At 40.5% G+C, this 22,264-nt stretch overlaps 12 non-coding genes across 12 annotated transcripts; all 12 read right to left on the reverse strand.

The window, feature by feature from the left end:
• Positions 1–6,481: 6,481 nt before the first annotated feature.
• On the reverse strand, positions 6,482–6,553 carry Trnah-gug (transfer RNA histidin (anticodon GUG)). The gene has a single exon. It is a non-coding gene; the product is annotated as a tRNA-His (tRNA).
• Positions 6,554–7,049: 496 nt separating this feature from the next.
• Positions 7,050–7,121, reverse strand: Trnah-gug (transfer RNA histidin (anticodon GUG)). Its single transcript has one exon. It is a non-coding gene; the product is annotated as a tRNA-His (tRNA).
• Positions 7,122–7,510: 389 nt separating this feature from the next.
• Trnah-gug (transfer RNA histidin (anticodon GUG)) lies at positions 7,511–7,582 on the reverse strand. The gene has a single exon. It is a non-coding gene; the product is annotated as a tRNA-His (tRNA).
• A 230-nt stretch (positions 7,583–7,812) lies between these two features.
• Trnah-gug (transfer RNA histidin (anticodon GUG)) lies at positions 7,813–7,884 on the reverse strand. Its single transcript has one exon. It is a non-coding gene; the product is annotated as a tRNA-His (tRNA).
• A 2,887-nt stretch (positions 7,885–10,771) lies between these two features.
• On the reverse strand, positions 10,772–10,843 carry Trnah-gug (transfer RNA histidin (anticodon GUG)). Its single transcript has one exon. It is a non-coding gene; the product is annotated as a tRNA-His (tRNA).
• Positions 10,844–11,678: 835 nt separating this feature from the next.
• Positions 11,679–11,750, reverse strand: Trnah-gug (transfer RNA histidin (anticodon GUG)). The gene has a single exon. It is a non-coding gene; the product is annotated as a tRNA-His (tRNA).
• Positions 11,751–12,282: 532 nt separating this feature from the next.
• On the reverse strand, positions 12,283–12,354 carry Trnah-gug (transfer RNA histidin (anticodon GUG)). The gene has a single exon. It is a non-coding gene; the product is annotated as a tRNA-His (tRNA).
• Positions 12,355–12,584: 230 nt separating this feature from the next.
• Positions 12,585–12,656, reverse strand: Trnah-gug (transfer RNA histidin (anticodon GUG)). The gene has a single exon. It is a non-coding gene; the product is annotated as a tRNA-His (tRNA).
• Positions 12,657–12,886: 230 nt separating this feature from the next.
• On the reverse strand, positions 12,887–12,958 carry Trnah-gug (transfer RNA histidin (anticodon GUG)). Its single transcript has one exon. It is a non-coding gene; the product is annotated as a tRNA-His (tRNA).
• Positions 12,959–13,645: 687 nt separating this feature from the next.
• Positions 13,646–13,717, reverse strand: Trnah-gug (transfer RNA histidin (anticodon GUG)). Its single transcript has one exon. It is a non-coding gene; the product is annotated as a tRNA-His (tRNA).
• A 79-nt stretch (positions 13,718–13,796) lies between these two features.
• Trnah-gug (transfer RNA histidin (anticodon GUG)) lies at positions 13,797–13,868 on the reverse strand. The gene has a single exon. It is a non-coding gene; the product is annotated as a tRNA-His (tRNA).
• A 532-nt stretch (positions 13,869–14,400) lies between these two features.
• On the reverse strand, positions 14,401–14,472 carry Trnah-gug (transfer RNA histidin (anticodon GUG)). Its single transcript has one exon. It is a non-coding gene; the product is annotated as a tRNA-His (tRNA).
• Positions 14,473–22,264: the final 7,792 nt, after the last annotated feature.

The raw sequence follows: 22,264 nt of genomic DNA on the forward strand, positions 1-22,264 counted from the left end.
AAGTCATTGTTAAAATGCCAAAAGCCAGGCCATCCCGTTACACAGTCAAAATCTAATGTAAGAGTGACACAATCATGATCAGAATGAGCAAAGACCTTAATCGAGGTGTCGATTACAAAGTGAGAAATGGAGCGGCTGATAAAAAATTTATCAATTCGGGTGCGCACGAGAGAATTATCATTAGGATTCCGACCAGTCCAGGTAAAACTCCGTTCGTCCTTATGACGAACCCGCCAAATATCGATTAGGTTATGCTGCGAATTCAAAGCAGTCAAAACAGAAACGGCAGACCGTCTAGCGTTTGGGTTCCCACCCAGCTTGTCCAAGCGTGGATCCGCTATACAATTGAAATCCCCCCCCCCCCCCCCGATAATGTTAGCGTATACATTGGACAAGAAGCCCTCCAAATCCGAAAAGAAAATTCGTCTCTGGAAGTCGGACGAAGGCGCATAAACATTTACAAGGTTGATCGTTTCATCCTCTACGTCCAGTAAAATATTCACAACACGTCCATCACTGTAACTACGAATTTGCCTAACATTGTAGTCAAGGCGCGAACTAATCAGCACCGCCACACCTCTAGATAAATTTGTTCCATGGCTTGCAAAGATCTCTCCATTCCAATCATGCTTAATTTGCATTTCAATATCTGCAGTCCAGTGAGTCTCTTGCAAACAAATAATGTCAAAACGAGCTCTTTGGAAAATATTAAAAGCCGACTGCCAACTATCAGAGGACCTTAGGCCCCTTGCATTTAAGCTTACAAAAGTTGCCATCAGAAAAAAAAACGAGAAGTGAAAAACCTACATCAAGTTGTGTACGATGTTAGGAAGCCGCCGATTGTTTTTTAGCAGTGCTTTTGTCTCCTTGCCTGGCAATCTCAACATTTGGAATGGGATGGTATTTAGAGCGACGGATTGGTATTTTGCTATCCGAGTCCGATTCAGTTGGGCATGAGCGTTTCTTACCTTGATGATCCTCTTGAATATCCATTGACATTTCCGTATTAACATTTCCAGTCGATATATCCACGGGCTTCTCACTCGTTTTTGGATCAGCCTCAGGCTCAGCAACGATCTCTTTAACCGACGTAGACACATCTTCCGCAGGAACTTCATTAGATTCTTGTTCATTGTTTTCTTGCTTATCGTTTCGATCACACACGTACGACATATGGCCCTTGCGCTTGCAAATACGGCATTCAATCTTAGGGCAGTGCTTTCTTGTATGCCCAACTTCACTACACTCGTTCTCAGCAATGTTCTTAAAGTTGTGTAGTAAAGTTCGACTACAAACTGAGTTGTTCTTCAGTATATCATGCAATAAACTGAAATCACATTTTTAGAGAAACAAATCGTCCCTGGGTTTGTTCTTAGTATATTCCTAAAATTTTGATTAATCTCAACCTCAAACTTCTTATTAAAAAAAAGTGTATATGAATCGGCAACGGAAGTTGGTTATCTCGCGACCGACGGTTCGATATTCAAAGGCTCCTCTTATGGAAATTAGCTGGCTTTGGTTTTTCTACTGAAATCTCCCTTATAAATAAAGTTGACGTGAATATTTGTTGTCCAAGAGGAGCAGGAGTACATTGTGACTTTTTATCTCACTGAAGGTGCATTGGATTTTAAGTATAATTAACAATTATTCCATGAGCGCGCGTTGGATATGAGATGGTAAATAGCCAACGAGGCGCGTAGCGCCGAGTTGGCTATAACCACTCTCATATCCAACAAGCGCGAATGGAATAATTGTTTTATTAAATTCCTTAAACTCCAAAAGTTTAGAAGTACGAAATACGAGCGAAAAAAGCGAGAAAATCCTAGCGAAATCAAAAAAAGTTGATGAAGATGCGATGTTGTGTAATACCTCGTGGTCAGACAGACGCAGGCTCATCACAAAAACATTTCTTACCTTTTCGCGAATCTCTAAGCTTCGAAAGTGATCTAAACTTTCCACAAAAACGTTTTTCTTTTGCTTTATACCGAAAGAAATTTCGCTTTCTGGCGTAACGTTTTTAGTTTAGCAACGCTAAAGGCAATCATTTACCATATAAGGTCAAACTAAGGTATATGAGCTGATAACCGAGATTGAGTGAACCAATCAGAGCACGAGAATTGCAATATCCGAGGTTGAGAATTTAATAATTAGTGTTAATAACTAGTTGATACCTGAGTACAACCAAGCCTAACATGAATAACGGCGGCTATTTATCCTCCAGGGGGGAAAAAAGGGAAAGGCTCGAGTTTGAGGATTTATCTAAGCTAAAAGATATCCAATCAATCAATCAATCAATCAATCAATCAATCAATAATCTTTATTTATACACGATAAATATTTAAAGCGATGCTTCGCTTGTGGGGTCGTGTCTAAATAATTAAGTAAGATAACTTAATGAATTAGAAAATAAATAGCATATATACACCAGCTAAAATCATATAGCTACTTACTACTACAAGTCTAAAACGATAAAAGCTCAAAATTCTAAAATACAAGGTGGTTTCGTTTCATTTCACATCAGGCCCCACCTCTGTCGATTTTCGAACTCTCAGGCTGTTTTTGTGTTATTTGAGGCTTTACTTTCGATTCAGTTTCACTGCCAATATTAACACAAAATTAATGGCTGGCATGCTGTTACGAACTTTGACTCCCGGAATAGCAGGTGTTGTCATAATGTGGATAATGTTCCTGTTTTCCGATAATACGCTTTTCTTGAGCCAACAATAAGCTATTGACGTGTACTTCTGCGATCGCTCCTTGCAATTTTAATACGTTCATTATCTAAATGAAAAACTTAAGAATCGAAGAAAGACGGAACATTCTCAACAGCCTGTTACCGCCGGGAAAAATACCGGGCAGCTGTCTTCTATTGCACTTCATGCTGGCATTTTTAATAAATTCTCAGCCAACCGTCGCTGGTCCCACAGTGCACCTTCTCGTTTTCTTCGTGAAAATACGTTTCAAATTTCCTCGATAATTGGAGCTTTGAAATGCGTATAATAACGGATTTAAACACGAACCAAGAAGCAAAATTAAGCTCGCCAGGCTATGAACAACGTACATTGTTTCATAATTTTGGTTCACTGTTTCAGGGGCTGTAAGTGCCAAATACAATTGAAAAAACAAGGATGGACTATAACAGGTGCAGAAGCTGACACTAACCACTAACGAAGTTCGCGCTAATTTTTTCTTTGCCGCTAACTGTGCATGGTCACCGCAAGCTATGTTTCCTGAACAAACCGTTCTTGTAATGAAGATTCCTCTTAAAATCTGCACATAGCAGAACATCAATAGACAAGCACCGCCAAGAAACACTATATTAATCGCCATGATGTAAATCTTCATTGATGCTCCTTTTTCAATCGACCAGGGATCGAGACATCGTTTTGTTTTTTCGTTGAAGTCGCTCCAAATAACAAATGGCAGACAGAAAGTCACTGCCAAGGCCCATGTTAGGCCTATAGCGAGACCAATGTTGTTTTTCGTGAGTCTATAGCGAATTATAAAGGGAGTGGCGATGACATTATATCGATCAGTAGCTAGGAAAATTAAGGATGTAAACCCTGCACATTTTGCCAGTTTGGGAAGGAAATTCCCAGTGAACGCTTTACAAATGACTTGTCCGGCCATCCCACCGATGTGATTGTCCGTAACATCTAAAGCCATGCGGATCGGACAGAAGATTAAAGATACCAAATCCGACGCTACCAGGTTCGCAAGGAGGAAGTTGGTTGTTGTGTGCATAGTCTTATTCTTGAGTACAATGAATAAAATGAGTGCATTTTGAATAATCCCCGCAACCACGATCATCTCTTGCAGAGTCCATAATGTGACATTAAAAGCTGACTTAGAGTTATGGTAGGAAGAAAACACTGCCATTCTGACAAATCTTGGGGGAATGTTCAGTGTTTTGAAACAGTACTAGTTAACCAAGTTATGGAGTCTTAATGCAGCTGTGTATATTTAGATGTCTTTAGATAACGTGTAAAAAAGAGGTTATTTAAATGTGGTCTGCAAGTGTCATTCAGTTCTCTTCATTTCAAGTTAAAAATGAAAGCGTTCAAGCCCTAGCTTTTGTGTGAGCGTGCTCTGATAGGCTACAAAAGCTGGGACAGAGGCGTGTGACAGAATCCCATCTTCGACATTATCATTTTCCACAAGGTGCTAGGTGACAATTAACATCTTTCCTATTCCTGTCTTTTGTCAAAATTAAAAAGGGCCAGAGTGCTAGTTCATCTGAACTCCACTAGACCGAGTTGGTGGTAAGGCCAGGGAGATTCAAAATATTCAGATAGTAATGAAGTATCACGCCGCCATTTTTTCATAGCCGGGTGTAATTCACAAGCAAATTCTTCAGTTGGTAACCTCGTTTTGTTCTATATTCAACAAAATATCACGTTTATGATTGGTTAATGACGAATGCATAAATGGGCTGTGCAAAGGAAGTTGCTATGAAAACACAGCAATGGAGTAATGTTTTTGATTATATAAGAAATTTAAAAAATCATGTGAATTTGCTCGTGCTTTTAGTGATTAATATTATGGTCACTCGTCCTGTTTTGAAAGTTCTCGAATTGCACTCGACTTCGCAAGTGCTTTCAAACCACCGCTCGTCTTCATGAATCACGAAATACACTCGCGTCGTTTACGAGTGAAAACGCTGAACCGTTTAACCAACGTAAATCAACGTCCATAACTTTGCGCTGCGTTCTAAAATAGCAGATGGCATTACCCACATCGGGGACAGCTATTCTTTCGTTTTTCATCCTGCTGCACGTTGAACTGCAGAGGCCTTTTTTTCTTCTGCCCGTCAGCCAGAAAATGTTAAAGGAAAAAAAGTTATGTTAGCTTGCCAACTCGTTAAATATTAAAATAAGCAATTTATAAAATCAACTCTATGCCTGTGGTCACAGGCTATATTCCCGAACTATTAGTTTTAGTGACAGCTGAAATATCTGAACTGCAAACCAAGATACCATGTACAGATGTATGATACATGTGATACATGGGTAGGGGTCTAGAAGACCTGTCGCTCTTTTTTACTGGGCTACCCCTTGCTCAGTTATAAAGTCGGTCGATCCTCGCAGTTAGAAATTGAATTCCCATAGTAGACTATAGGACGGTCACTGTGTTCTACGATTTCATTGACTTCAACATTCTCCCTTGAGATACGTAACTTAGTGGTGTGATTTTAATTGGCTTCAACGGAAATGATGCATGCGTCACGACATTGCAAGCAAAATTACCTAGAACAAAATAGCCGATTTCTTTGCGCTGTTGTTGGAGTCTTTTGTGGTAAGTATAAAGCGATATATATATTTCAAGACCGAAAACGGTGTTTGACCACCTTTAACTTGAAACGCTTTCTTTTGATTTCTTCTTTACAAAAGCCAATTGACTCTTAAAAGGCGTCTACATCACCTACCACCATATTTGCTTTAAAACATTCACGATAAGATTTTTCCATAGTGGAAATTTTTTTAATTTCTCACCTAGAGCATAGTTAGTGGAGGGGGAATTGTCGATTAACCTTTGGAAGTCTTTATCCACTTCTCGTGCTTTTGTCAGGTCATTCAGCCACTGTTGTCGCTACTGTTTATATGCGTCGTTTCTCGAAGCTGGGAGCTTCCATATCCCGATTCCTTTGGAATTTCGGCATGATCCGCAACCGAATACGGCAAAATTGTCACCTGGTATATTGCATACACAAGCGACTACTTTGATAACGATTTAAACTATTTTGAAAGAAAGATAACCTATTGTAGATACTCTCGTGACTCAAGAACAACTTCAAGTGATCTCCGACGCCATTTTGAAAAAGGTATTGCATGGTCATTGTCACGTGATGGTTATAAAATCAAACAATAACCTCTGCCTCTGATGTTCGCCGGGCTTCCCAACCAGTCCTCCTCCACTAACTATGCCTGGAGTTAACGAATGAGTTACTTCTTCCAAATGGAGTAAGAATTGGAGGGGGTCACCGACTCAGTTTGTTTTGGAGGCGGAAAGGGCAGTAAAAAGCACCTTAATTTCGAATAATCAGTCATCGGTCATCGGCTTCATCGACTTATTTTTTAAACGAAAGCACAAAAAGAACTGCTTAAGTGAAAATTATTGAATATTGACTGATTTTTTGAAGTATTAACACTCAAGGTATCCGGATGTTTCGCCCGAAAGCCTGTTCGCCCGATGATTCGCCCGATGAAATTTAATTGACTTAAATTGTTACACAACAACAATAACATTACTTAGCATAATTCGGGAATTTAGTTTCCCACATGCACAAAACATCGTAACGAAACTATTCTGTAAAATTCGAAAATCAATAAAAGAAATCATTGGGTTACTGCGGCCACAACGCAGTGTCCTAACCACTAGACGATCGCGGCATCGTTGTTTGGGGTCAAAGAAAATCAATAAAAGTTAATATAGCTGCTAGTGATATAAAAGGAAAAAAATGAAAACTTTCATTGCATTACATTGCCGGGACCAGGATTCGAACCTGGGTTACTGCGGCCACAACGCAGTGTCCTAACCACTAGACGATCGCGGCTTGCTGTATTGATATAAAGGAAATCGGGGGAGTTAGTTTGCTGGTAACCTAGGGTTAGTGTCCTAACCACTAGACGATCGCGGCATCGTTGTTTGGGGTCAAAGAAAATCAATAAAAGTTAATATAGCTGCTAGTGATATAAAAGGAAAAAAATGAAAACTTTCATTGCATTGCATTGCATTACATTGCGGCCACAACGCAGTGTCCTAACCACTAGATGATCGCGGCTTGCTGTATTGAGGTAAAGGAAATCAAGGGAGTTACTTTGCTGATAATATTCATAGTAAATAAAAAAAAGTCATTAGATAGAACTTATTCATAAATGGCGGTCAATTTAAAATTCTTTTGTCGAAGTGCAAATTAGCCTATCAAGCCTCGATACCCTAGAGTGAATTAAAAAGAATTCTTGCTCTAAAATGACGCTTGGTAGGCTAATTTGCAAGTGGACAAAAGAATTATAAATGTGACCGCCATTTATGAATAAGGTCTATGACTTTGCCGGGACCAGGATTCGAACCTGGGTTACTGCGGCCACAACGCAGTGTCCTAACCACTAGACGATCGCGGCTTCGTTGTATTGAGGTAAAGGAAATCGAGGGAGTTACTTTGCTGATAATATTCATGGAAAATAATAAAAGAAATCATTGGATTACATTGCCGGGACCAGGATTTGCACCTGGGTTACTGCGGCCACAACAAAGTGTCCTAACCACTAGACGATTGCGGCTTTGTTGTGTTGAGATAGAGAAAATCGGGGTAGTTAACTTGCTAATGATATTTAAGGGAAAAAAATCAGATGATTAAATTGCCGGGACCAGGATTTGAACCTGGGTTACTACGGCCACAACACAGTGTTCTAACCACTAGACGATTGCGGCTTTGTTGCGCTGAGATAGAGAAAATCGGGGTAGTTAACTTGCTAATGATATTTAAGGGAAAAAAATTAAATGATTAAATTGCCGGGACCAGGATTTGAACCTGGGTTACTGCGGCCACAACGCAGTGTCCTAACCACTAGACGATCGCGGCTTTGTTGTGTTAAGATAGAGAAAATCGGAGTAGTTAACTTGCTAATGATATTTAATTGAAAAAAATCATATGATTAAATTGCTGGGACCAGGATTTGAACCTGGGTTAATGCGGCCACAACGCAGTGTCCTAACCACTAGACGATCGCGGCTTTGTTGTGTAGAGATAGAGAAAATCGGGGTAGTTAACTTGCTAATGATATTTAATTGAAAAAAATCATATGATTAAATTGCCGGGACCAGGATTTGAACCTGGGTTACTGCGGCCACAACGCAGTGTCCTAACCACTAGACGATCGCGGCTTTGTTGTGTTGAGATAGAGAAAATCGGGGTAGTTAACTTGCTAATGATATTTAATGAATGCCGATAATTCTCTTGTGTCTCTAACGTTGCCAGAATCAGTTGAAAACGAAGTATATGCTGTTAATTCGAGTCTTTCCAATGCGTCTAGTTTTTTACCAGCAAAGCGTGGTTTTAAAATGGCCTGTTTGAACATTAACAGTCTCGTCAAACATATTGACGAACTTAGAGTCCTTCTTTCTGAGTTTTCTGTTGATATTCTGGCAATCAACGAAACAAAACTTGACGAATCCATAAAAAGTTCCGAGCTCCATATACCTGGCTACGAATTTATCCGTCGTGACAGAAGTAGAAATGGTGGAGGAGTAGGTTTTTATATTAAGTCTTCTAATTCTTATGTAGTGCGCTCAGATCTAAATGTAATTAATCTCGAAAATTTAATCATTGAAATTCGTAAACCGAACTCTAGGCCTTTTCTGATAGCGACATGGTACAGACCTCCCTGTTCTCCTACCGATTTATTTTCAAGTTATGAGTCATTTATCGACAAGGTTGATTCTCTTGACCTTGAATACTATTTGTTGGGTGACTTAAACTGTAATTTGGCCTCTTCTACACCTGATGCAAACACTCGTCATTTACTCGAGATTTCGGATTTATATGGGCTCAATCACTTAATAAATGAACCAACACGTGTTACTGAATCCTCATCTACATTAATCGATTTGATTTTTACTAATCATGCAGATAAGGTAAGCTGTTCCGGTGTCTCCCATATTGGCATCAGCGATCATAGCCTCGTCTATGTTTATCGTAAACTTTCTTCTGATTTATCATCTAAAGGACACTCTTACATCTCTTATAGAAATTTTAGAAATTTTAATCGAGATAATTTTCGAAATGAAATCTCTCAACAAGACTGGTCTTTCGATGAATCTGAAGATCCAAATTTGGTTTGGTCTAACTGGAAAACAAAATTTTTGCGCGTTGTCAATTCTCATGCTCCAATTCGAACTAGACGTGCTAAATTGAATAACTCACCCTGGATTAATTCAGTCTTGAAGAATGATATGCGCTGTCGTGATGCTGCTAAAAAGAAGGCGATAAAAACAAAGAATCCTCATGACTGGGCTAATTACAGAAAATTACGAAATAAAATCAACAATAATGTAAAAACCACTAAGGCATGCTATTATCATAATAGTCTTATTCAATCCGAAGGAAACTCTCGAAGGACTTGGAAAACTATTAATCACCTCATGTCCCGTCGTCAGAACAACCAGCTGGTAAAGGAAGTCAAAGTAAATGATATATCTATCTGTAATTCTAACGAGATTTCCAATACCTTTAACGAACATTTTTCAACTATTGGGCCCAGACTAGCCCGCGAAATACCTTCTACTTCGGACGAAGTGTCTACTTATTTAAACAATTTTCCTGAAAACTTCAACAAATTCTCTTTTCGTCCAACTACTAGTAGTATTGTTTTTACTCATCTAAATCGATTGTCGAAAACTAAATCTACTGGGTTAGACAATATCTCTGCTAAGTTAATTCGTGAGTGTGCTGATATTATTTCAGGTCCGTTATGTGACCTGTTTAATAAATCTTTGATGTCTGGCATATTTCCTGACGATTGGAAGTGTGCCAGAGTGATTCCGTTGTTCAAACAGGGCGAGTCACTTGATTTGAACAACTACCGACCTATCTCTGTCATTTCAGTTGTCGCCAAAGTGTTTGAGAGGATTGTGTACGATCAGTTATACAACTTCTTAAGTAACGAGGGAATCATCTCTAAACAACAATCCGGTTTCCGGTCTTTGCACTCTACTGTTAGTGCTCTTCTTGAAGCCACTGACAGTTGGGCGTTTAATATCGATCGTGGCTACGTAAATGCCGTAGTGTTCCTCGACTTAAAAAAGGCCTTCGACACTGTTGATCATGAGATACTATTAACTAAAATGAATCAGTACGGAATTCAAGGGAAATCGCTCGATTGGTTTAAATCATATTTGACGAATCGCACACAACGGTGCTCCGTTAACTGTTGTCTCTCTTATTTTACCACTCTTAAATGCGGTGTGCCACAGGGAACGGATCCTTGGCCCTCTTTTATTTCTAATTTATATTAATGATTTGCCTAACTGTCTATCGTTCAGCGTTCCTAGAATGTATGCTGATGATACACATATTACTTATGCTGGCTCTGATTTACATCTGATTCAGTCTAGTATATCTCATGACCTTGAAAAGCTAAGCAAATGGCTTGTGTCTAACAAACTTACTTTGAACGCTACAAAGACTGAATTTATGTTGATCGGATCCAGGCAAAGATTAAGCACTCTATCTGATACTCTTGAACTCTCCATTGATAATGTTCCAATTGAAAAAGTTTCCTCAGTGAAATCACTTGGAATATATGTTGACGAAAATCTAACATGGTATCTCCACGTTGATAAACTGTGTAAAAAGATTGCTTCCGCAAATGGAGCAATTAAACGAGTTAAGCCATTTGTGCCTCAATCAACTTTACTCAGTATATACAACTCACTAGTTCAACCCCATTTTGATTACTGCAGCCTAGTCTGGGGTAATTGTGGTAAAACATTATCTAACAAGCTACAAAAACTACAGAACCGTGCTGCACGAGTGATAACTTCATCGAGCTATGACGCTGATGTTAATTCCTTGTTTGACAAACTCAGCTGGAAAGACTTGAATTCTCAACGTCAAATTCAGAAAGCTTTAATGGTTTTCAAGTCTTTAAATGGTCTGGTTCCCGAATATCTCACGTCTAAATTTGTAACGCGTAATGTATCAAACTATGCTCTGAGGGATTCGGCAAATAAACTTGTTGATATTTAAGGGAAAAAAATGAAATGATTAAATTGCCGGGACCAGGATTTGAACCTGGGTTACTGCGGCCACAACGCAGTGTCCTAACCACTAGACGATCGCGGCTTTGTTGTGTTGAGATAGAGAAAATCAGGGTAGTTAACTTGCTAATGATATTTAAGGGAAAAAAATCATATGATTAAATTGCCGGGACCAGGATTTGAACCTGGGTTACTGCGGTCACAACGCAATGTCCTAACCACTAGACGATCGCGACTTTGTTGTGTTAAGATAGAGAAAATCGGAGTAGTTAACTTGCTAATGATATTTAATTGAAAAAAACCATATGATTAAATTGCCGGGACCAGGATTTGAACCTGGGTTACTGCGGCCACAACGCAGTTTCCTAACCACTAGACGATCGCGGCTTTGCCGTGTTGAGAAAGAGAAAATCAGGGTAGTTAACTTGCTAATGATATTTAAGGGAAAAAAACCATATGATTAAATTACCGGGACCAGGATTTGAACCTGGGTTACTGCGGCCACAACGCAATGTCCTAACCACTAGACGATCGCGGCTTTGTTGTGTTAAGATAGAGAAAATCGGAGTAGTTAACTTGCTAATGATATTTAATTAAAAAAAAACCATATGATTAAATTGCCGGGACCAGGATTTGAACCTGGGTTACTGCGGCCACAACGCAGTTTCCTAACCACTAGACGATCGCGGCTTTGCCGTGTTGAGGTAGAGAAAATCGGGGTAGTTAACTTGCTAATGATATTTAAGGGAAAAAAATCATAAGATTAAATTGCCGGGAGCAGGATTTGAACCTGGGTTACTGCGGCCACAACGCAGTGTCCTAACCACTAGACGATCGCAGCTTTGTTGTGTTGAGATAGAGAAAATCGGGATAGATAACTTGCTAATGATATTTAAGGGAAAAAAATCAAATGATTAAATTGCCGGGACCAGGATTTGAACCTGGGTTACTGCGGCCACAGCGCAGTGTCCTAACCACTAGACGATCGCGGCTTTGCCGTGTTGAGGTAGAGAAAATCGGGGTAGTTAACTTGCTAATGATATTTAAGGGAAAAAAATCAAATGATTAAATTGCCGGGAGCAGGATTTGAACCTGGGTTACTGCGGCCACAACGCAATGTCCTAACCACTAGACGATCGCGGCTTTGCCGTGTTGAGGTAGAGAAAATCGGGATAGATAACTTGCTAATGATATTTAAGGGAAAAAAATCATATGATTTAATTGCCGGGACTAGGATTTGAACCTGGGTTACTGCGGCGACAACGTAATGTCCTAACTTCTAGACGATCGCGGCTTTGTTGTGTTGAGATAGAGAAAATTGGGGTAGTTAACTTGCTAATGATATTTAAGGGAAAAAATTCATATGATTAAATTGCCGGGAACAGGATTTGAACCTGGGTTGCTGCGGCCACAACGCAGTGTCCTAACCACTAGACGATCGCGGCTTTGCCGTGTTGAGGTAGAGAAAATCGGGGTAGTTAACTTGCTAATGATATTTAAGGGAAAAAAATGAAATGATTAAATTGCCGGGACCAGGATTTGAACCTGGGTTACTGCGGCCACAGCGCAGTGTCCTAACCACTAGACGATCGCGGCTTTGCCGTGTTGAGGTAGAGAAAATCAGGGTAGTTAACTTGCTAATGATATTTAAGGGAAAAAAACCATATGATTAAATTACCGGGACCAGGATTTGAACCTGGGTTACTGCGGCCACAACGCAGTGTCCTAACCACTAGACGATCGCAGCTTTGTTGTGTTGAGATAGAGAAAATCGGGATAGATAACTTGCTAATGATATTTAAGGGAAAAAAATCAAATGATTAAATTGCCGGGACCAGGATTTGAACCTGGGTTACTGCGGCCACAGCGCAGTGTCCTAACCACTAGACGATCGCGGCTTTGCCGTGTTGAGGTAGAGAAAATCGGGGTAGTTAACTTGCTAATGATATTTAAGGGAAAAAAATCAAATGATTAAATTGCCGGGAGCAGGATTTGAACCTGGGTTACTGCGGCCACAGCGCAGTGTCCTAACCACTAGACGATCGCGGCTTTGCCGTGTTGAGGTAGAGAAAATCGGGGTAGTTAACTTGCTAATGATATTTAAGGGAAAAAGATGAAATGATTAAATTGCCGGGACCAGGATTTGAACCTGGGTTACTGCGGCCACAACGCAGTGTCCTAACCACTAGACGATCGCGGCTTTGCCGTGTTGAGGTAGAGAAAATCGGGGTAGATAACTTGCTAATGATATTTAAGGGAAAAAATCATAAGATTAAATTGCCGGGACCAGGATTTGAACCTGGGTTACTGCGGCCACAACGCAATGTCCTAACCACTGGACGATCGTGGCTTTGTTGTGTTGAGATAGAGAAAATCGGGGTAGTTAACTTGCTAATGATATTTAAGGGAAAAAAATCAAATGATTAAATTGCCGGGAGCAGGATTTGAACCTGGGTTACTGCGGCCACAACAGAGTGTCCTAACCACTAGACGATCGCGGCTTTGCCGTGTTGAGGTAGAGAAAATCGGGATAGATAACTTGCTAATGATATTTAAGGGAAAAAAATCATATGATTAAATTGCCGGGACTAGGATTTGAACCTGGGTTACTGCGGCCACAACGCAATGTCCTAACTACTAGACGATCGCGGCTTTGTTGTGTTGAGATAGAGAAAATTGGGGTAGTTAACTTGCTAATGATATTTAAGGGAAAAAATTCATATGATTAAATTGCCGGGAACAGGATTTGAACCTGGGTTACTGCGGCCACAACGCAGTGTCCTAACTAGACGACTAGACGATCGCGGCTTTGCCGTGTTGAGGTAGAGAAAATCGGGGTAGTTAACTTGCTAATGATATTTAAGGGAAAAAAATGAAATGATTAAATTGCCGGGACCAGGATTTGAACCTGGGTTACTGCGGCCACAGCGCAGTGTCCTAACCACTAGACGATCGCGGCTTTGCCGTGTTGAGGTAGAGAAAATCGGGGTAGTTAACTTGCTAATGATATTTAAGGGAAAAAAATGAAATGATTAAATTGCCGGGACCAGGATTTGAACCTGGGTTACTGCGGCCACAACACAGTGTCCTAACCACTAGACGATCGCGGCTCTGCCGTGTTGAGGTAGAGAAAATCGGGATAGATAACTTGCTAATGATATTTAAGGGAAAAAAATCATATGATTAAATTGCCGGGACCAGGATTTGAACCTGGGTTACTGCGGCCACAACGCAATGTCCTCACTACTAGACGATCGCGGCTTTGTTGTGTTGAGATAGAGAAAATTGGGGTAGTTAACTAGCTAATGATATTTAAGGGAAAAAATTCATATGATTAAATTGCCGGGAACAGGATTTGAACCTGGGTTACTGCGGCCACAACGCAGTGTCCTAACCACTAGACGATCGCGGCTTTGCCGTGTTGAGGTAGAGAAAATCGGGGTAGTTAACTTGCTAATGATATTTAAGGGAAAAAAATGAAATGATTAAATTGCCGGGACCAGGATTTGAACCTGGGTTACTGCGGCCACAACGCAGTGTCTTAACGACTAGACGATCGCGGCTTTGCCGTGTTGAGATAGAGAAAATCGGGGTAGTTAACTTGCTAATGATATTTAATTGAAAAAAATCAAATGATTAATTTGCCGGGACCAGGATTTGAACCTGGGTTACTGCGGCCACAACGCAGTGTCCTAACCACTAGACGATCGCGGCTTTGTTGTGTTGAGATAGAGAAAATTCGGGTAGTTAACTTGCTAATGATATTTAAGGGAAAAAAAATATATATTCAGACGTGCTTTACCCTTTTCCCTTTACTGCTCAGTCTTACTGTTTACAATGTTGAGAATAAGAGGTCCGTTTGTACCGCATGAGTCTCTTATTCTTTTAATAATTATGAATTGCGTTAGTGAGGACGAAATTTTGGTTTTGGAATAAGTGAGGGAGTATATGATGTTTCCGTCGTAATAAACATCCTAATTCGAGCGTGGGCCCGTGGTCACAATCAGTTTAGAATTGTGTCCAAAATTAGTTTTTGATGATTGTGTCCGATTAAATGTGGCAAATTCATAACAGCGTAGTAAGAAACAAAATTCAGTCTTTCTGTAAAACTATAATGAAGCAGAAACCTGTGTGAGCCATGATTTAAAGTGATTCTAAAGCCCTGGCCAAACTATCGAACAAAGTTGGATTCAATGTTCTAACTTTGTTCGATCCAACATTGTTCGACCGTTTGGCCATCCATGTTGGATGATGCTTCTCCAAAAATTTTTGCTCGCTCAAATGTTGGATAGAGTTTGCTTTTGATCAAACATTTCGCCCAACAATTCTAATCGACGAAAAAATGTTAGAGTGTTTTGCCGCTCTTCCAAGAAAGTTGTATCCTGAAGCGGGTCACGTTCGCCCTGCTAGCCAATCACGAATCTCCATTTTATTTTCAAGCCTAGGTCTCTGGCGTCATTTGCAAAACAAAGATGACGGACAATCGGCGCCTCATGGTTGTTGCAATTGACGAAGAGCCAGCTGCAGACAGCCAGAAAGGGAAAAAAAGAAAGAAAAAGAAGAGAGTTTGGTAAGATTGGGAAGTTAAATTTGAAGCTCAGATTAGTGAGTATGAAGCGAGGCCATGTCTGTGGGACACGTTTAGCCCCCTTTATCATGATTGCGGCAAGCGAAGGAAAGCTCTCCAGGAAATAGCAGAGGCAATGGATATTCCGAAAGAAAAAGTTACCTCAAAGTGGAACGTTTCAAGAGCTCAATTTAGCAGTGCATGCCGAATTGAAATTAAAGTCCGGGGCAGCGACTAGCGAGCGGTATAAAAGCAAATGGAAGTTTTTTAATATGATGAAATTCCTAACAGAGGCAGTTCAAGCAAGGAAAAGGACTGATAGCCTTGTTAAAGGAGAAGCAAGTAGTGGGGCGGCTGAAGGTGGAGACGATACCGAATAAGAACCACTAAAATTTCGAGAACCATAAACGCTACAAGCGCCTTTCGTTTGCGTGTTAGCGCCAACTTGCACCGGTAGCTTGTTTCGTCTAGCAATGTTGGATAGTGTTTTGCCACTATCTCAACATTCACGTCCAACAATGTTGGATGTTGGATCCATCTTAGTTCGATAGTTTTGCCAGGGCTTAATAAAAGCGCTCTTTACATTAATTCTCAATCCAGACCATTCCATCCTCTATGCCATTCCTTACTTTTTTTTTCGGGATCATTTGCGGTCCAAAATGGGGATCATTTGCGGTACAGTTTGGGGATCATTTGCGGTTCTGGAATCATTTGCGGACCCGTACGTATCCGCTTTACGATGCTCAGACTTGCTCACACTACTACGAAAACCACGAGATGCGCGATAGTCTTTGCGCATCTGACGTATGATGTCATTCAAAATAACACACAACATTCAGATGGTCGACGGAAATCGCCCTTGAGACCACAGGACACCTAGGATTATGAACTGCGTTCTCCTTCGTCGAACGCCACAAGACCCCGAACTAAAGTATAGTATTGAGTACTGAATTCCAAATGACGCTTTTTGCTGTTGTAAAGACTACAACTTCACAAACACACATGCAAAACACTTTTCAGATAGGTGAAGGGTCCTTTATTCCGGCTTAACTTTCAACACATTTTTGCACAGGTTACAATTTCCCTCAGCACTTTTTTAAATGTGAATTTGGTCACATTTTAAGGCCGGGACACACTGGGCGATGAGTCGCTGCCACACGTCGCGGGGACAAGTCGCCGCAACAAATCGCCTTGTGTGGCACGGTTAATTTCATAAAAAAACATTGCCGCTGCGGCAGAATTTTGTCGCTGCGATCAGTCGCACTAATTCAAACCAGTTTGAATTCGTGCGACTTATCGCAGCGACAAAGTTAGCGAAAGCAGCGTTGTCGCACCGTGTGTACACTTCCGGCAACAAGTCGCTGCGACAAAATATAAATGAACCAATGAGGGAGCGTCATATGGTCAGCCATATTGAATTAGAAAACTACAATCCGGGTCAAAACACTTCGGGACACTTGTCAAATTTTGGGCGAAAAGTAGAGAATTTACTGTACATGCTTTCATCGTTATATGAGCACGGTTTGTTCTTCTTTCGCTGCCTTTTTTTCGCCCCCCTTCCCCCCAGACAATGTTGAAACATGCCAGCGATCGATGAACGGATCTTGATTTTGGAGACCGTGAAAAATCAACATTGTAATGGGGGGAGGGGGAAAAGCACGAATTGTCCCGACAGTTTTGACCAGGATTGTCTGAGAAAAGAATTTCTTGGTAATTGGTCTCAAGCCTGGTCAGGTTCATTGAATCTCATTAGAGAATTATCTCTGATAGTAAAGCAATATATTGCACCGGTGTAGAGGTAGTGTGAGCAAGGATTGTCAAAACGGTGGGTTGCGTTACCGTGAGCAGTCAACAGTTCTCGGCCACATTTCTCGGCTATGTAAAGGAAGATATTTAGGTTTAGAAATGACTTTTAAAAAAAGACGCTGCAAAAAACATAATAACCCTTTCTTTTCTATTCATACAAGCACTTTTTGGCTTTAAACGATCACCGGGTGGGTATTTTTCAACATTTCTCACCCTAAAAACAGCAAAAGATCAAATTAGATGTTAGCTTATTCTTTTCAAATAGCCGAGAAATGTTGAAAAAGGCATTACGCGTTTTCTTGTTCAGAAACGAACGCCAATTAAAGATCAGCGAAAGTGTTTATAATACAACACGCCATATATTCTGCTAGCTACATCAAAAGCACAACCAGAAAATGTGTTTTTAGGAGTGAGAAATGTGAGTGAGAACTGTTGCCGTTGTCAACAACGGCTTGGGTCACGCAACAGACAATGCGGTTTTGTATGACACTGATTGAGTGTCAGCAAGATGACGCGCAGAAATTTGGCGAAGCAAAATCCACAGAGACGTGAATGTGGCTCTTTCCTTTAAACTATTCTATTGTCTACGCGATTTGCTGTCCTTCATCTTGTGAGCAATCGAACTCTTCTTAGCAAAGTCAAATAATTCTGCAGCTCGAAAAAGCGGCCGCTAACTGCGCGGAGTCTGGTAACGAGTCTCCTGAAAATGTTCTTCGCTGGTTCTTAAGCTGCCATAAAACAGACTTTACTACAATAAAACAATTTTTAACGCAGTGTTACAAATTGTTTACTATTTTGAGGACATATATGATACGGTTTCCAGTTTTATTCGATGAAACTCAGTTTCAGACAATCCGGGTCAAAACACTTCGGGACACTTGTCAAATTTTGGGCGAAAAGTAGAGAATTTACTGTACATGCTTTCATCGTTATATGAGCACGGTTTGTTCTTCTTTCGCTGCCTTTTTTTCGCCCCCCTTCCCCCCAGACAATGTTGAAACATGCCAGCGATCGATGAACGGATCTTGATTTTGGAGACCGTGAAAAATCAACATTGTAATGGGGGGAGGGGGAAAAGCACGAATTGTCCCGACAGTTTTGACCAGGATTGTCTGAGAAAAGAATTTCTTGGTAATTGGTCTCAAGCCTGGTCAGGTTCATTGAATCTCATTAGAGAATTATCTCTGATAGTAAAGCAATATATTGCACCGGTGTAGAGGTAGTGTGAGCAAGGATTGTCAAAACGGTGGGTTGCGTTACCGTGAGCAGTCAACAGTTCTCGGCCACATTTCTCGGCTATGTAAAGGAAGATATTTAGGTTTAGAAATGACTTTTAAAAAAAGACGCTGCAAAAAACATAATAACCCTTTCTTTTCTATTCATACAAGCACTTTTTGGCTTTAAACGATCACCGGGTGGGTATTTTTCAACATTTCTCACCCTAAAAACAGCAAAAGATCAAATTAGATGTTAGCTTATTCTTTTCAAATAGCCGAGAAATGTTGAAAAAGGCATTACGCGTTTTCTTGTTCAGAAACGAACGCCAATTAAAGATCAGCGAAAGTGTTTATAATACAACACGCCATATATTCTGCTAGCTACATCAAAAGCACAACCAGAAAATGTGTTTTTAGGAGTGAGAAATGTGAGTGAGAACTGTTGCCGTTGTCAACAACGGCTTGGGTCACGCAACAGACAATGCGGTTTTGTATGACACTGATTGAGTGTCAGCAAGATGACGCGCAGAAATTTGGCGAAGCAAAATCCACAGAGACGTGAATGTGGCTCTTTCCTTTAAACTATTCTATTGTCTACGCGATTTGCTGTCCTTCATCTTGTGAGCAATCGAACTCTTCTTAGCAAAGTCAAATAATTCTGCAGCTCGAAAAAGCGGCCGCTAACTGCGCGGAGTCTGGTAACGAGTCTCCTGAAAATGTTCTTCGCTGGTTCTTAAGCTGCCATAAAACAGACTTTACTACAATAAAACAATTTTTAACGCAGTGTTACAAATTGTTTACTATTTTGAGGACATATATGATACGGTTTCCAGTTTTATTCGATGAAACTCAGTTTCAGACAATCCGGGTCAAAACACTTCGGGACACTTGTCAAATTTGGGCGAAAAGTAGAGAATTTACTGTACATGCTTTCATCGTTATATGAGCACGGTTTGTTCTTCTTTCGCTGCCTTTTTTTCGCCCCCCTTCCCCCCAGACAATGTTGAAACATGCCAGCGATCGATGAACGGATCTTGATTTTGGAGACCGTGAAAAATCAACATTGTAATGGGGGGAGGGGGAAAAGCACGAATTGTCCCGACAGTTTTGACCAGGATTGTCTGAGAAAAGAATTTCTTGGTAATTGGTCTCAAGCCTGGTCAGGTTCATTGAATCTCATTAGAGAATTATCTCTGATAGTAAAGCAATATATTGCACCGGTGTAGAGGTAGTGTGAGCAAGGATTGTCAAAACGGTGGGTTGCGTTACCGTGAGCAGTCAACAGTTCTCGGCCACATTTCTCGGCTATGTAAAGGAAGATATTTAGGTTTAGAAATGACTTTTAAAAAAAGACGCTGCAAAAAACATAATAACCCTTTCTTTTCTATTCATACAAGCACTTTTTGGCTTTAAACGATCACCGGGTGGGTATTTTTCAACATTTCTCACCCTAAAAACAGCAAAAGATCAAATTAGATGTTAGCTTATTCTTTTCAAATAGCCGAGAAATGTTGAAAAAGGCATTACGCGTTTTCTTGTTCAGAAACGAACGCCAATTAAAGATCAGCGAAAGTGTTTATAATACAACACGCCATATATTCTGCTAGCTACATCAAAAGCACAACCAGAAAATGTGTTTTTAGGAGTGAGAAATGTGAGTGAGAACTGTTGCCGTTGTCAACAACGGCTTGGGTCACGCAACAGACAATGCGGTTTTGTATGACACTGATTGAGTGTCAGCAAGATGACGCGCAGAAATTTGGCGAAGCAAAATCCACAGAGACGTGAATGTGGCTCTTTCCTTTAAACTATTCTATTGTCTACGCGATTTGCTGTCCTTCATCTTGTGAGCAATCGAACTCTTCTTAGCAAAGTCAAATAATTCTGCAGCTCGAAAAAGCGGCCGCTAACTGCGCGGAGTCTGGTAACGAGTCTCCTGAAAATGTTCTTCGCTGGTTCTTAAGCTGCCATAAAACAGACTTTACTACAATAAAACAATTTTTAACGCAGTGTTACAAATTGTTTACTATTTTGAGGACATATATGATACGGTTTCCAGTTTTATTCGATGAAACTCAGTTTCAGACAATCCGGGTCAAAACACTTCGGGACACTTGTCAAATTTGGGCGAAAAGTAGAGAATTTACTGTACATGCTTTCATCGTTATATGAGCACGGTTTGTTCTTCTTTCGCTGCCTTTTTTTCGCCCCCCTTCCCCCCAGACAATGTTGAAACATGCCAGCGATCGATGAACGGATCTTGATTTTGGAGACCGTGAAAAATCAACATTGTAATGGGGGAGGGGGAAAAGCACGAATTGTCCCGACAGTTTTGACCAGGATTGTCTGAGAAAAGAATTTCTTGGTAATTGGTCTCAAGCCTGGTCAGGTTCATTGAATCTCATTAGAGAATTATCTCTGATAGTAAAGCAATATATTGCACCGGTGTAGAGGTAGTGTGAGCAAGGATTGTCAAAACGGTGGGTTGCGTTACCGTGAGCAGTCAACAGTTCTCGGCCACATTTCTCGGCTATGTAAAGGAAGATATTTAGGTTTAGAAATGACTTTTAAAAAAAGACGCTGCAAAAAACATAATAACCCTTTCTTTTCTATTCATACAAGCACTTTTTGGCTTTAAACGATCACCGGGTGGGTATTTTTCAACATTTCTCACCCTAAAAACAGCAAAAGATCAAATTAGATGTTAGCTTATTCTTTTCAAATAGCCGAGAAATGTTGAAAAAGGCATTACGCGTTTTCTTGTTCAGAAACGAACGCCAATTAAAGATCAGCGAAAGTGTTTATAATACAACACGCCATATATTCTGCTAGCTACATCAAAAGCACAACCAGAAAATGTGTTTTTAGGAGTGAGAAATGTGAGTGAGAACTGTTGCCGTTGTCAACAACGGCTTGGGTCACGCAACAGACAATGCGGTTTTGTATGACACTGATTGAGTGTCAGCAAGATGACGCGCAGAAATTTGGCGAAGCAAAATCCACAGAGACGTGAATGTGGCTCTTTCCTTTAAACTATTCTATTGTCTACGCGATTTGCTGTCCTTCATCTTGTGAGCAATCGAACTCTTCTTAGCAAAGTCAAATAATTCTGCAGCTCGAAAAAGCGGCCGCTAACTGCGCGGAGTCTGGTAACGAGTCTCCTGAAAATGTTCTTCGCTGGTTCTTAAGCTGCCATAAAACAGACTTTACTACAATAAAACAATTTTTAACGCAGTGTTACAAATTGTTTACTATTTTGAGGACATATATGATACGGTTTCCAGTTTTATTCGATGAAACTCAGTTTCAGACAATCCGGGTCAAAACACTTCGGGACACTTGTCAAATTTTGGGCGAAAAGTAGAGAATTTACTGTACATGCTTTCATCGTTATATGAGCACGGTTTGTTCTTCTTTCGCTGCCTTTTTTTCGCCCCCCTTCCCCCAGACAATGTTGAAACATGCCAGCGATCGATGAACGGATCTTGATTTTGGAGACCGTGAAAAATCAACATTGTAATGGGGGGAGGGGGAAAAGCACGAATTGTCCCGACAGTTTTGACCAGGATTGTCTGAGAAAAGAATTTCTTGGTAATTGGTCTCAAGCCTGGTCAGGTTCATTGAATCTCATTAGAGAATTATCTCTGATAGTAAAGCAATATATTGCACCGGTGTAGAGGTAGTGTGAGCAAGGATTGTCAAAACGGTGGGTTGCGTTACCGTGAGCAGTCAACAGTTCTCGGCCACATTTCTCGGCTATGTAAAGGAAGATATTTAGGTTTAGAAATGACTTTTAAAAAAAGACGCTGCAAAAAACATAATAACCCTTTCTTTTCTATTCATACAAGCACTTTTTGGCTTTAAACGATCACCGGTGGGTATTTTTCAACATTTCTCACCCTAAAAACAGCAAAAG

The sequence above is a fragment of the Montipora foliosa genome, chromosome 6 (assembly GCF_036669935.1).
Source record: "Montipora foliosa isolate CH-2021 chromosome 6, ASM3666993v2, whole genome shotgun sequence".
NCBI lineage: Eukaryota > Metazoa > Cnidaria > Anthozoa > Scleractinia > Acroporidae > Montipora > Montipora foliosa.